Source organism: Triturus cristatus, chromosome 2_2 (genome assembly GCF_964204655.1).
Source record: "Triturus cristatus chromosome 2_2, aTriCri1.1, whole genome shotgun sequence".
Classification (NCBI taxonomy): domain Eukaryota; kingdom Metazoa; phylum Chordata; class Amphibia; order Caudata; family Salamandridae; genus Triturus; species Triturus cristatus.
In genome coordinates this window covers 155,115,761-155,128,598 of record NC_140582.1, presented here as the reverse complement: position 1 = coordinate 155,128,598, position 12,838 = coordinate 155,115,761, and the positions used below count along the sequence as shown (strand labels likewise).

The window sequence follows — 12,838 nt, the reverse complement described above, 5'->3', positions numbered from 1 at the left end:
TAGCATACTCAAATGCAAAGATATACCCCTCCCTCACCCCACCCTGTTTGTTTTGCATTTATGGGGTGTGGGAGGCAAAACTACATGTACCAGAATGCAACGGGGGTACTAGAAACTACACCCTTAACACGAGAGAGAAAGTGGGTTCTGTTTCCTTTTGCACTCTTTATAATGTGACTACCTCGGTATATTACAAAGGCTATATTTTGTATTTTACGGACAGAATCAATGTTTGGGTTAGAGGTGCCCGAGTTTTGGACGAGAGAAGGGTGAATCGGACCCGAAGAGGAGACCGCTTTCTCGGGATTCATTCCGGTGGGCCGGCCCTCAGGTGACCTCGCGCCCGTGCATGAGGAGCTCATACTTAGCCATGTTTAGATGCACGTTGGCACATTTTTTAGTTTTACCTTTAAAATGCACGTTTAGAGCCAGAATGGAAAGAAGTCCAGACCCTGGGTGAGCTACCCACGCCTGACATGGGCAGAAAAGGTCTCCTCAGAACCTCGCATGATAATGCTTCTGGGTGAAACTCCCCAAGTGCCCACATACACTTTAGTGTGGCGAGACGGCCTGGCTATTTTCCATTTCAGCTCCCGCTATCCCGTCCCACGAGCTTATCACCATCTTCAAAGGGCCAACTGGCCGCCTCTGACTGCGGATCAAGGGCAGATTATCCGTCTTGAAGTGAAGTGGGATTCGTGTGGGGTTACCAGGCGCTCCCCAAGCACCTGGTCTGTTGTGCTCCAGAGCCAGCCTGGGCTGAGAGGAGACCATGGAGGCATCATGCCCCAGTGAGTGCTGCAACCACAACAGGAAGGGATTAGCGTCTGAGGAACCGGCTCTGCTGGTCTGTAGCCTGCCCACATGCCCCAGAACAGTTGATTTAACAAGTTTCAGAGTTGCAAGAGCACTTCTGAAGTGTGCGACTGAAATGTGGCCGGGGCGCCGCCCCTCTCATCTTGTGAATATTCATGCATGCAGGCAGACGTGCCAGTGCCAGGCAATGCATGGAGGGACATATTGCCTCACAAAAGGGAGATATTTTTTTTAAATTTGCTTTGTGGTGGAAATATTTTAAAAGAAGGGAGGTAAAATAAATACCTAACTGCAGAATGACAGAAATAGCTGGCTTGGGGGAAAGAGTGTCCTTTTGATAGACCTTGCATTCACGTTTGTGCCCCAGGGTGCTTGTTTACCAGGTGTCTTGCTTTCTGCTGAGGAACTCTAGCTAATCACTTTAGCATTCCCTAGATTTCAGTCCATAGATATGGTCTTCCACCAGCTCCCGTAGACAATAATATTATTTTCAAATCTTGTATTTTCAGCGATATGTCCACCGAAGGCCCTGATATTATATTAAAAACAGAGCTTTGGACTATACCATTTACCGCTGAAAGGCAATATTTCTCTCCATGTGAACCCATACCTGGTGTGTCACGCAGTTTGGTGCTTACTTTCCCTCCATGTTGAAGAACAGTAGATGTTTCAGCACCCAGGCTAATGTGCTGCTTTGCTAAATACATATAAGGTCCCAAAGGCGAGACCGATTGCATTGCAAATGCTTGTTATTTTTCCACCTTCTCAAGCACAGAACACAATCTGTGGAACAGCTCTCTGGACCACTTGTGCTGAACTGTAAAACTGTTAGATTGTGCACAGCCCATAAGAGGTCCAGATTGTGAACGGTAATAATAGCTCTAGGTTGAATTAGTGGCTCTTTTCTTCCTGAATAGCAGCTTTTCTAACTGACTTACAGGGCCAGACTGGCCGCAGCGGGCACCAGGCACCAGGCATTTCCCCGGTGGTCTGCCGGGGTGGGGGACAGTTTTGGACCCCAGGGGAACTGTTTCTGTTACCGGGGGTGGGTTGTGCAATATCGGCCCCGCTGTAACAAAAGCGACAGTGGTGTGACAGGAGTGGTGCTTCCAATTAGCAGTCGCCTCGCCCCCAGCGACCGGCCAAGCTGTTTGCCAGGGCCAGTTTCGGTTCCCAGTCCAGACGTGCTGACTGACTCCTCAAGGTTTGAAGAGTATAGGTTCTAGGCTTTGGCTTCAATACTGTACAAAATTGTCAAGTTCAGGTTGAAAGCTTCTAGAAATTGCATCAGACTTTAACACCCTTCTGACAGAAAACTACGTGATTGGTCAACAGCCCATAATGTTATCTCTTGGGAAATGCACGACCCTTGCCAGTTTGCCACAGAAGTGGACCAATCGGGAAACATCGGTTAAATCGCAGTCTTCACACCGCAATACCTTTACAACGCGGGCATTACAACGCAAGTCATTACAATGTATGATTTACTATTCCAACACCCTCCCTACTGTAACCTAGGCTGGAGTTGGAATAGTAAATCATACTATTCCTAAGTCCAGCGCCCTCCAGCGCAAGTAGTTGTAACAACTTGCGTTGTAATGCCTGCGTTGTAAAGGTATCGCGGTGTGAAGACTGCGATGTAGCATCGTATTTTCGGACCAATCACAGCTAAACTGAATCCTGCATCATTTGCAAAGGCAAACCTGCAATTTGATGTGATCATTTCTTCATTTGCCCCTGTCAATATCCCTCTCACAATATGATGAAGACATTTGTCTTCTGAATGAAACGTCACATAAGCAAACAAAATTGTCTGTGTTGGTGATGCCAGTATGTTTGAGAAAAACTGCATTGCGATAACCTGCATCTCGAATTAATTTCTCTCAGGGTGAGAACAACGGTGTTCAATCTTCAAACTCCTGATCACAATGAAACCTGCATCTATCACAACAGCCAACAGCTAATAGAGACTCAACAATAAGAAGGGGAGAGATGGATAACAACATGCATTAAGATTCATGACTAGTATTCATTACAGATTGACATGGTAAGACTAATAGCCTTCCCCTAAAAATCCCTTTCGTCGATGCATTAATTTGTGGTATATATTCATAACTGTTCAAACAAAATAAGGAACATTTGTTCCTTGAACAGCGAGTGAGTCATGTGCACCCATTGCCTGTCAACACCGCTGTTCCATACACACCTGCGACCACTTAATCCAACAGCACTTTTCTCATTTTGTTTTTTTATTGATTGATGATTAGGGTGATCCAAACTAATCTCAACAAATGGCAGTCTCACAGAACTTGTCATTTGTCTCCAGGAAACCAATAAATATTCAAGCTTGGCTAGAGTGCAAAAGGCAATTGCCTGAACCCAAAGGCAGAGAAAGCACCAGGGAAAGTGGTAAAGCAGAACAAAAGGTCCCCAGCCCTGTCCCCTACCGATGCTCTGACGCATGAACATCCCTCCTGAAATAGCACATTTATGGAAGAAACTGTAGTTTGACATAAATGTTCTCAACGTCTGCTGCTATTATGATATCTGACAAACAGCTTTAAAGGTACATAGGGGCAGATTTACAAGCCCCTTGCGCCTCATTTACGCCGCCGTTGCGGCACTTTTGTGACGCAGTGGCGGCGCAAAGCCTGCGCCATGGTGCGGGGTACTTACAACGTGACACATCTGGGAGATGCGTCACATTGTAAAGCCCTGCGCCACATGTAGGCGTTCCTGCGCGGGGGGGGGCGTTCCGGCGCAGGAACGCCTCCTAAAAGTGTACAAGATTTCACTCAGTCACTTTTAGACCCATGCTGCGTCGAAACCCTGCGCCTGCCTGAAGCAGACGTAAGGATTGACGCAGCATTAACAAGATAGGGCCCCCCAGAGCATTGCTGGAGCTGCGTCGCGCTTGAGACGCAACTCCAGCAATGCGCCACTTTTACGGCACAGATGCGTCACGTCTGTGCTGTTTTTGGCCCATGGTGCGCCGCATTGTAAATGTGGCGCATCCATAGTGGCGGAGCTGTGGCGCACAATAACTGGTGCATCCCTGCCGATATGCAGTCATGAGAAAAAATATGCATTCTCACTTTATCTTCCTAAAATGAAATATACAAACCGCATAGAATGCCACATAAAAATACAAATCATGGCAAGTATTCCAGCAGCTCTCCTGTTTCACTAAATTAACTGGGAATATTTCTGTATTTTTACTGTATCGATCTCTACTATATCTACCTACAACTATATTGCAGCCAGTACATCGTCGAAAACAACATCATCAAGTTAAGTTGTGCATTCCGTTCACACATACAGTGTACCACTGCCACTGAATCAAAACCACCCTTTCCACATATGCGCAGTCTTTTTGCATTTTACCTTATGTGAAAATGTGCTGCTAGTTGTAATTGCTGTTCGTTCCCGGAAGCTGCCGACCATCAGTTGCCTGAGTGAGTTCCTTGCGCTACACCTCCCTGACCGCCTATCGTCATTGATTTTACCCGGCGCATCTGTGACCATCAGTCATTAATCTGACTAACGCGCTTTTACGCCCCCCTGCCGGACGCTTGGATTCTCGGCCATTACCGCGCAAACAAGAATAACCGTGAACTCCTCCACCATACGAGGGATGATCGCTCTACTGGTTTGGACCCCATGAGGCCTTCTTCCCATTAAATAACTTGGTCCCGTGGCAGATACTTATTACCGCCACCGTGGGCGGTTCGCCTTTACGCCTGAAAACTTCTGTATACTCCTGTTCTCGAGTGTGAAGAAACATTTGAATCTCTGACCATCGATCCTGGCCCCCTTTATCCTCCATGGTGTGCCTGTCCCTGCATCTGTGTTCTCCTTCGCCCTGAAGAAGGTGCAGCCCCTTTTGGGGGCTGATCACCGAAACGCGCGTTGGCACTGTACTATCGAACCCCTGGCCACCACCCACGCTGAATGCTATTATATGTCTTTTTAGCCGCCTGGACTATGCTTAGTCCTCCCATGTCTTAGAATTGTGTTGTGTAACAGTCATTTCATATTATTGTTTGTTTTTATAATAAGTACATTGTCACTATATGTTTTGTTTTATGGTTATTGGTATGAATGTGTGTTTTGTTTGAAGGAGCACCTTTGGGACTATTAATCATTACCTGTATAAAAACTGCATCATTGTGAATTTTTGCCTCATTATATACCTCCTTGATGTGGCTTATGTATTTCCCCCTATATACACTGAAAATTAATCCCTTATTTATTTCTCTCACGACTATAAAATAAATAAAAAAATTTATATTTTTTCTAAAACTCGTTCATTTCTTTATATATATTTTTCTGTTTTTGTTCTCTTGACCCTAAATTGGTTTGCCCCGTGGTTGTTGTTTTTTGAAATATCAGGACCCTATTTAGGGCCTCTATGTTATTCACTTTCGGCAGGTACTCTTTCCCTCTTGTGATTAGTTGTAATTGCTGACCTTCACTTTATTTAAAAAATTCTTTTGAATGTCTTTTTTTTAATTTAAGCTCTGTTCAAGTCAATAACCTTGACCTATCGTTTAGGATATTTAAATAGTTGTATTTTAATAACCCATTCCATTTTGGGTGGTTGGCTATTATTAGGTGGGTGCTTAATAACGTTTGCTATATTTATAAAATCTCAAAGTTTACAGGCAGCAATTCAGTTACAATTTTAAAATACTTATAATTTAGCGGTTTGATTATTAATTGGGACTCTGGAGTTGCTGAATAATGGAGAGTATAGTTTATGGGATTTGGGAAAGAGACTTTGTAGGTATTATAGGATGTATCTTTGACAGTCCTAAAGAGCATATTGAAGATGGTTACTGTGGAGAAAAACTCTTAGAATACTTATCAGATTTAACAACAGTCTCCCTGATAAGTTTCCCAGATGAAATCAAAAAGGCACAAAACAGTTCACATGCTGGCTCATGGGACACTTCTGTGCTCTTAAAAATAAGCTGTGAGGGAGCTTATGCAAGCTCAAACATTATCATAACAGAGGGCCTGGTTGCGAGTTTGGCAGTAAGTCAACCGCTGTCGAAAGGGCATCAGAATCCCTGCCGCCCAGTTGGCGGTCCACCCACTGTATCAATATTTTGACGGTTTGCATAAGGAAAGACAGCCGGAGCACCACCACTACTGGCGGTCATTCGCCAATCTCCTCGATGGCAGCATGGGGAAAGCAGCAACAAGAGGGCAGCACAGATAAGTTTACCGCCATCAGAATTTCGAGTTGATTTTCCGTCAAGCTGACCTTGGTGGGAAGACCGCCTGCTTCGAGTCAGCAGAATTGAAGTAATTGGGAAGCATACTCCCCCATTTCCTTTTCTTCCCATCAGTCTCACATGTGGATCTCTTCCTCCAGGGCCCCCCTTCACTACAGCATCTTGAACCTGAAGAAAATTACCCTGTTGGCGCCGAAATCCAGGAAAGGCCGTTGTGCAGTATTTACCCATTGACTGGACTGGGCACATATGGTTCGGACTCCAGAAATGGGAAAGTACTGGTAGCAGTTTTGTTTTTAATGTGTCACACATATGCCTACATTTAACACTGGTGCTGTCAAAATATGCACACCTGCATCGACACATTGAAATAATATTACCCACCATCAGAAACACCACAGTTGGACCATCAGTGACATCGTAATACAGCGGGCGAAAGACTGCAGCAGCCTTTTAGGGACCATAGGCGTGACGGTATGGTGGCAAGACCGCTGAACTCATAATCAGGCCAAGAGTTCCTGGATAGGAAAACCTCTTTCTAGAATTACAGCTTTGCAATTTACTTTCATCGTCTTAAAATTGCCAGCATGCAAATGTGTAAGCTTTGAAAATGAGTGGGTCCCTCACAATTTCTTGAGTAAAAGGACAGTTTCATCCAATTAAAAAATGTTTAAACTGGCTGGCGTGCCTGCTACAGAGACTATAGATTTCAGATCTGATGCAATCCCTGGGCTCACTCAACTAATGTATTTTTTTTTCTAAATGGGTACATATCATGGGTGTTGAAAGTTTTCCTAAAAACCTGCAAAAAGTCTGTCAGTGACTGCCACTGCTGACATAATTTCTACCATCAAATGTTGCCAATGAAAATGTAAAGTGGGGACACATGTCTGTATCAACTGGTCTCTCTAAACCCCTTTATTTTCTCATCATGTTATGGAAAAAATAGCTGCCTTTCAATGAAAGAAAACCCGTCCTATTGGGGGTTTCAAAGAGTTCATTCCATCAGTTTGCTTGCAGATCATTTACCCTAGGCAGAACATCTGGTCTGCCATCTTGCATGGATGAAGAAACTGTAGGCTTTAACAGAGCCAATAGTAGAGTCTTTAACCCCTTCGGTGCTCATGACGGAACGGTTCCGTCATGAGCCACGGTTGAGCTGTGCTCATGACGGAACCGTTCCGTCATGACCACGCCCGCGCAAGATTCCGTCAGCACAGCGGCGGAATCTGCGCAGCATGGAAGGGGTTAAGGGCCTAATCGCGATGGACATTGGTGATGCAGTGCAGAGCCAAGTGCCTGATTTATGTGCCTGTAGTGTGTAAGTTAATTCATTTTACCTGATATTTGCCAGAGTAAGAGCTTAATTTTTAGAAAGTACAGCTCAGAAATAATGCACAAACTCGGAGCAATGTCTTGTTAAACAAATTGACTTTAGGCACTGCGGTGCATAAAACAGTCACTCGCACTCTGCTCTGCACCGAGCCCATCATGATACAGTTCCAGATGGACAAACTTGTGTGGTCTTCCCCCAAAACGTTTTGCCTTAACCCCTCTTGTTTACTGAATACGTTTTAGTTGGCATCAGGATTCTGCGCACTTTACCACTACAAACCAGTGCCAAAGTGGTTATGCTCTCTCCCTTAAACATGGTAAAATTGGCCTACACCTGATTGGCACATTTACTTTACTTGTACAACTCTAGTAAAGTAGCACTATAGCCAGTGCCTGTAAATTAAATATTGCTAGTGGGCCTGCAGCACTTTTTGGGCCATCCAGGAACATAGCACTCTAAAACATGTCTCAGGCCTGCCATTACAGCCTGTAGTGCGTTTTTAAACTGCCAATTTCGCCTGGAAAAATAAACCTTTTGCCAGCCATAAACACTCCTTTTTAATACATATAAACCACCCCAAGGAAGTGCCTAAAGACCCTTAGGGAAGAGTGTATTGTATTGGAAAAGTAGGATGTGTGGGTTTAAATTTTACATGCCCTCATTGTGAAAAACTTCTAAATTTGCTTTTCATTACCGTAAGGCCTATCTCTCCCATTGGCTAACATTGGGTTACCTTATTACATTTAATAAGTGCTAACGTTTGATTGGGAGCAGTTACAAATTTTGTGATTGGAATCAAATGAATTGTATTTTAGAAACCTCTTTAATGGTAAAGTCGGATTTTAAGTCACAATTCTGGACATACCACTTTTAGAAAGTTCCTATACAAGTGATAACAATGGATTACTAAATAAAAATAGATTGTTCTGGATATTTATTGACTTTGCAGTCCGACTGATGGTTGGAGCGCACCAGCGCCCCACAAGTCATGGAATTATTTATATGTGCTGTTGTGGCAGGACACGAGGCAAGTCTGCATGTGAACATTTTGTCATTAGCATCATTTAAAAGAATGGACTTTGCAGTGAGGCTGGTGGTTGGAGCGCGATGGCACTCCACATGCCATGGACTTTTAGAAAGCTGCCATTTTCTTGCCCTAACCATTTGGTGCCTGCTGCCAGTGTCCTGAGTTACATTACTGTGAATATCCCTGCTGTTGGTATTTGGGTATTCCTGCCAGAAAGTGACACAAATGGCACCCAGAGTAGGCAGAATGGGTCTTCCTGCCAGGATGGCTGGGAGGTGAAAATGTTCCCTATCCCACATACACTACAAAGGGTTAACCTCCAACACACACAAAGGAAGCTGACTCCAGCCATTTGTCATCCTACCAGATTTCTTGGAGCCTTGGCATGGAAAGGAAAGAACTTTACAGAACCAAATGTGGAGATAGCCCAGGATGCCCTCCACCAATCCAAACGTGGGCACCAGGTATAAATATTGCACCCTCAGAATGCCTCTTCAGTACACTCTTGGGCCTGTCAAAGGCTTCCAAAAGACTGCCTGGAACCCTGGAGGACTGCCCTGCACTACCAGAAGGCTGTCCTGTTGTTTGAAGCCCTGCTTTGCTGCTTAAAGAACTGGACCGTCTCCTTGAACCTAATACCACCAGAAGTGTATCCAAGGGCTAGGTGGCTGGCCTCCTGTGTGAGCTACAAGGGACATAACAAGCTCCATAGATTTTGAACCCTCCACTAGGCCTCTGCTGGAGTGAGACCTAACCTCCCAAGTGGATCTCCAGGTCCTGGACAGTTAGGAGTGGTGTTAGATGGGCTGCTCTTATCTAACCCTAAAAGGTCGGACTTCAAAATCTTTTCACAAAAATGTGCACTGAGAATTGACAGAAGACTGGGACCTACCTGCCAGGCAATCCCTCAAGGAGCAACGCTGTTTGGCCATACTTTGTGGTTGTTCCACTACATGCTTCTTTGCAGCAGCAAATTCTGCTCAGATGGACTTCTCAGTGATGGTATTCAACCCTGCAGCTTCACCCCCGGGAGATTGTTTACTTCCAAACAATGCTGCAAGAGGGCATTCCTGGACTTCATTGCCCACAAGCAGCAAGCCCAGGACAAGGAGGGTATGGTTCACGATACCACATCTAGCTATTAACGAGGCATGGAATGCACGCTGATTGGGCCAGAAGTAGGAGCGTCTGTGTCTGTTCAAGCCAGGAGATTGCTGGGCTGGGCTCCTCCTTTTGCCCTGCACTCAACCAATATCATTCCACCCTAGGAAAATGTAGGCCCTTATAAACTATATGATGGGTAAAGGAAAGGCAACCTCTTCCAGAGGGAATAAGGAGGACTTTCATAAAGCCATATTTTCCTTTACTAACAACCGTGCTTCCATAATGGGGGGGGCAATTAGCTCTGAGATCCAAAATATTGAAAAAGAAATTGGCGCTGTGCAGTGGCAGTCACAGCAAATTCCATTAGACATTCAAGTCACAGAGGTCAATCACGATCCTCGTCCTGTGGAGTGAGCAGGAGGCCATTATCAAAATATTACTACAAGTGAACTACAAAGGCCATTTGACAGTAGTCCGTGGTGTGGGGGTGGTGGCACTATAACTTTGAATGAGATACTTGAAATTACATAAGGAGAATGTACTCCAATGGACCCACCCCAAGCAGAAAAAAATAAGTGAGTTGGAGCAAAGCATGCATGCAAGAAACAAATGGCCATGTCCCAATCTGCTACCATTTCTTGCAGGGGGAATAACAACAACACACAGAGACCACATAATAACCCAGTAGTAGGGGTGGATGAGACAAAATGTTTAAACAATAAACTGATGAACATTTGTAATCATCTGTTTTAGGAGCTAGAGACATTACTGCAGAACAATTTTATAAATTTGGAGAACAAACAAACCACCATGGCAGATAGGATTACTGCTAAGCATGAGTTGTGCAGTATGGTGGTTAATCGACCCCCGCCACCACTGCACTAACCCGCTCCCAGATCAAAACCATAAGAAGCATCTTACTCCATACGGCCATCCCGGATCCATCACCTCAAACGGCATCAATAAATGCAGTACAATTAGATCGCTAGTCAGCTAAGGAGACACATAATAAGTCCTGAACTTGTAAAGATGCTTTGCACTACCACCAGAATGCACCCCCTACGTCATTGTATTGGAAAATGTACCACCATTGATTTGGCACCAAGAGAAGATGGCTTGTCCTTAATGTGTAAAGTCACATTGTGGTTGAAGAAAACTTCAGGGTGGTGAGAAGATCTGTCTAATGAAGTTCTTTTAGCCTATAGGGAGGTGTGAGTGGGCCTACATGCAAAATAGTCTGAAGGGGACTGTGCTGTTATCATCATGAAGAATACCCATTGGTTAGTCATCTACTATCCTCATCAAGACACCTGTTAAACAATAATAATGCCATCCATGCCCAACATTTAGGACATTTTTTTAAGCCTTATACCGAGCCTACAAATGAACCCCCAATTCATAAACTGCATCATGGGCAGGGCTTGGGGCTGAAGCTCAATTACAAGGTGGCAAGACATAATCGCTTAGTTTTTTGGCACTCAAAAATGAGGTTGAATGAGTACCAAAGCATGATAATACCGTTGATGGTTCTATATCCCCTGCACTACCTGCTCTGGTTGGATCTACTACCACATACCCATTGTGAAACCCCCATGACACCGCATCATATGCTAGGGCCTCCATACATAAAGTAAAGTTGAAATTTATTTGATGGAACATAGAGGGTGTTCGATCCAAGCTCTCAAACACAGATTGCTTGCAATTTATTAATAATTATGAAGATGTTTTTCTGTAAGAAACTTGGATGTCTGATCAATTGTTTTTGAAAGGTTATTCCTCTTTTATTCAGCCAGCCATAGGTTCTTCATTGGGAAGGGCAAAGGGTAGCCTGGCCACGTCTATTTCTATTAAACTTCTCGCTGTCTGTATTAGTAAAATATGGAGCACTCCATAATTTTTAGATGTTCTGTTTTCTTTAAGGGTCCTTTCGATATTTTACATATGAGCTTTTATTGTAACATTTTTTAATCGAAAATCGTGTGAAGCAAATGAACAATTTGCTTTTTTATTTAGAGATTTTTTTGTCTGGGCTGCAAACGCAATGTTTACTTAGTATGACCTGGAAATTTCAGTATTCAAGCTTGTAACCACAAGTCAGTATGTGGTTTTGAGGATTTAAATTTTGAAGACCAATTCCATTTTGAACACTCACCCTATGGGGAGGCATTGAATAATTCAATACCAATACGCCATTAATTTTTTGCAACTGATACTGGATATTGGGAGTGTCTGTTTATTCTAACCTCTGTTGGCAATAGGAAGGGAAGTATTATCAACTTTTTTTTTGTTTCCCCTGAACTCTTTGTAATGCTTTCGGACTTCTCAGTCATCAGCAATTGCATTAGGAATCACAATCCCCTCGCTACTACACAGAATGTAAATCTGAAGAACCATAATCTAGTAAAAGAAAGTCCGGCCCAAGTAGGTACACATGAAATAAGGGAGTAAGGATAAAATGTGACAAAGTTTAACCATAGAGTTTTTTAACTGAATTATTCACAAAACATTTGCGGTTTACTTGCCTTGTTTAGACTCTGAGGCTGAGATTTATACCAGTCTTGATAGTTTTGCTTTTATATGCCACTTTATCTTCACAAAACTGACTTCAAAACTATCATGAGGCACAATTCAACCACATATATGGTTCCACAGAGCCTTTTCTTCACCACAAAGACTTCTAAAAGATGCCTTGCAGTCACTCCCCAGATCTGTACCTGAGGTTAAAACATTGAGAAAGAAGTATTAAAATAATTTACCAGAACAAAAAGCTGAAATGAGAGTGCAGGCATTGAATGACCTCTTAGCGGCACCTCACAATTTTGGAAAGTAATCAACTGCCCTTTTTATACAGACTCTTCAACCTCAAATATTGAGGCCTTGATCCCCATGGAAGAATAGGCAAGGCTAAATTCTCAATTTTTTCCTAGAATGTTTGTGAGTAAAAGCCTCTGAACCCAGATGTGAATTCCCAATCGGTCACTGAAACAGCTTGAGACCTTTATAATTCCATCTCCATCACTGAGGTAACCACAACAATACACCTTCAGGGAGGGCCTCTGGCCCAGACTGTTGACATTTTGAAAGAGAATGTTTCCTTCTAAACACCATTCAATACTAATATTTTGAGAGCAGCTATGTTTGGCCCCATCCCAACCTCCTGGAAGGAAACCATAATAGTCCCCTTTTTCAAAAAAGATGATAGGAACCAACCCAGTGGCTATCCCCCAATTTCTCGTTTGGATTCCACCACCAAGATCTTGGGGCGAGTTATATTGTCCCATCTGGAAAAATGAGCAGCAAAACACAAAATCATAT

General features: G+C 43.7%; 1 protein-coding gene across 3 annotated transcripts in view; it reads right to left on the bottom strand.

Annotated features, from left to right (window-relative positions):
* CCSER1 (coiled-coil serine rich protein 1) overlaps positions 1-12,838 on the bottom strand; it is a 2,282,720-nt gene that overhangs the window by 1,540,804 nt on the left and 729,078 nt on the right. The window lies entirely within an intron of this gene.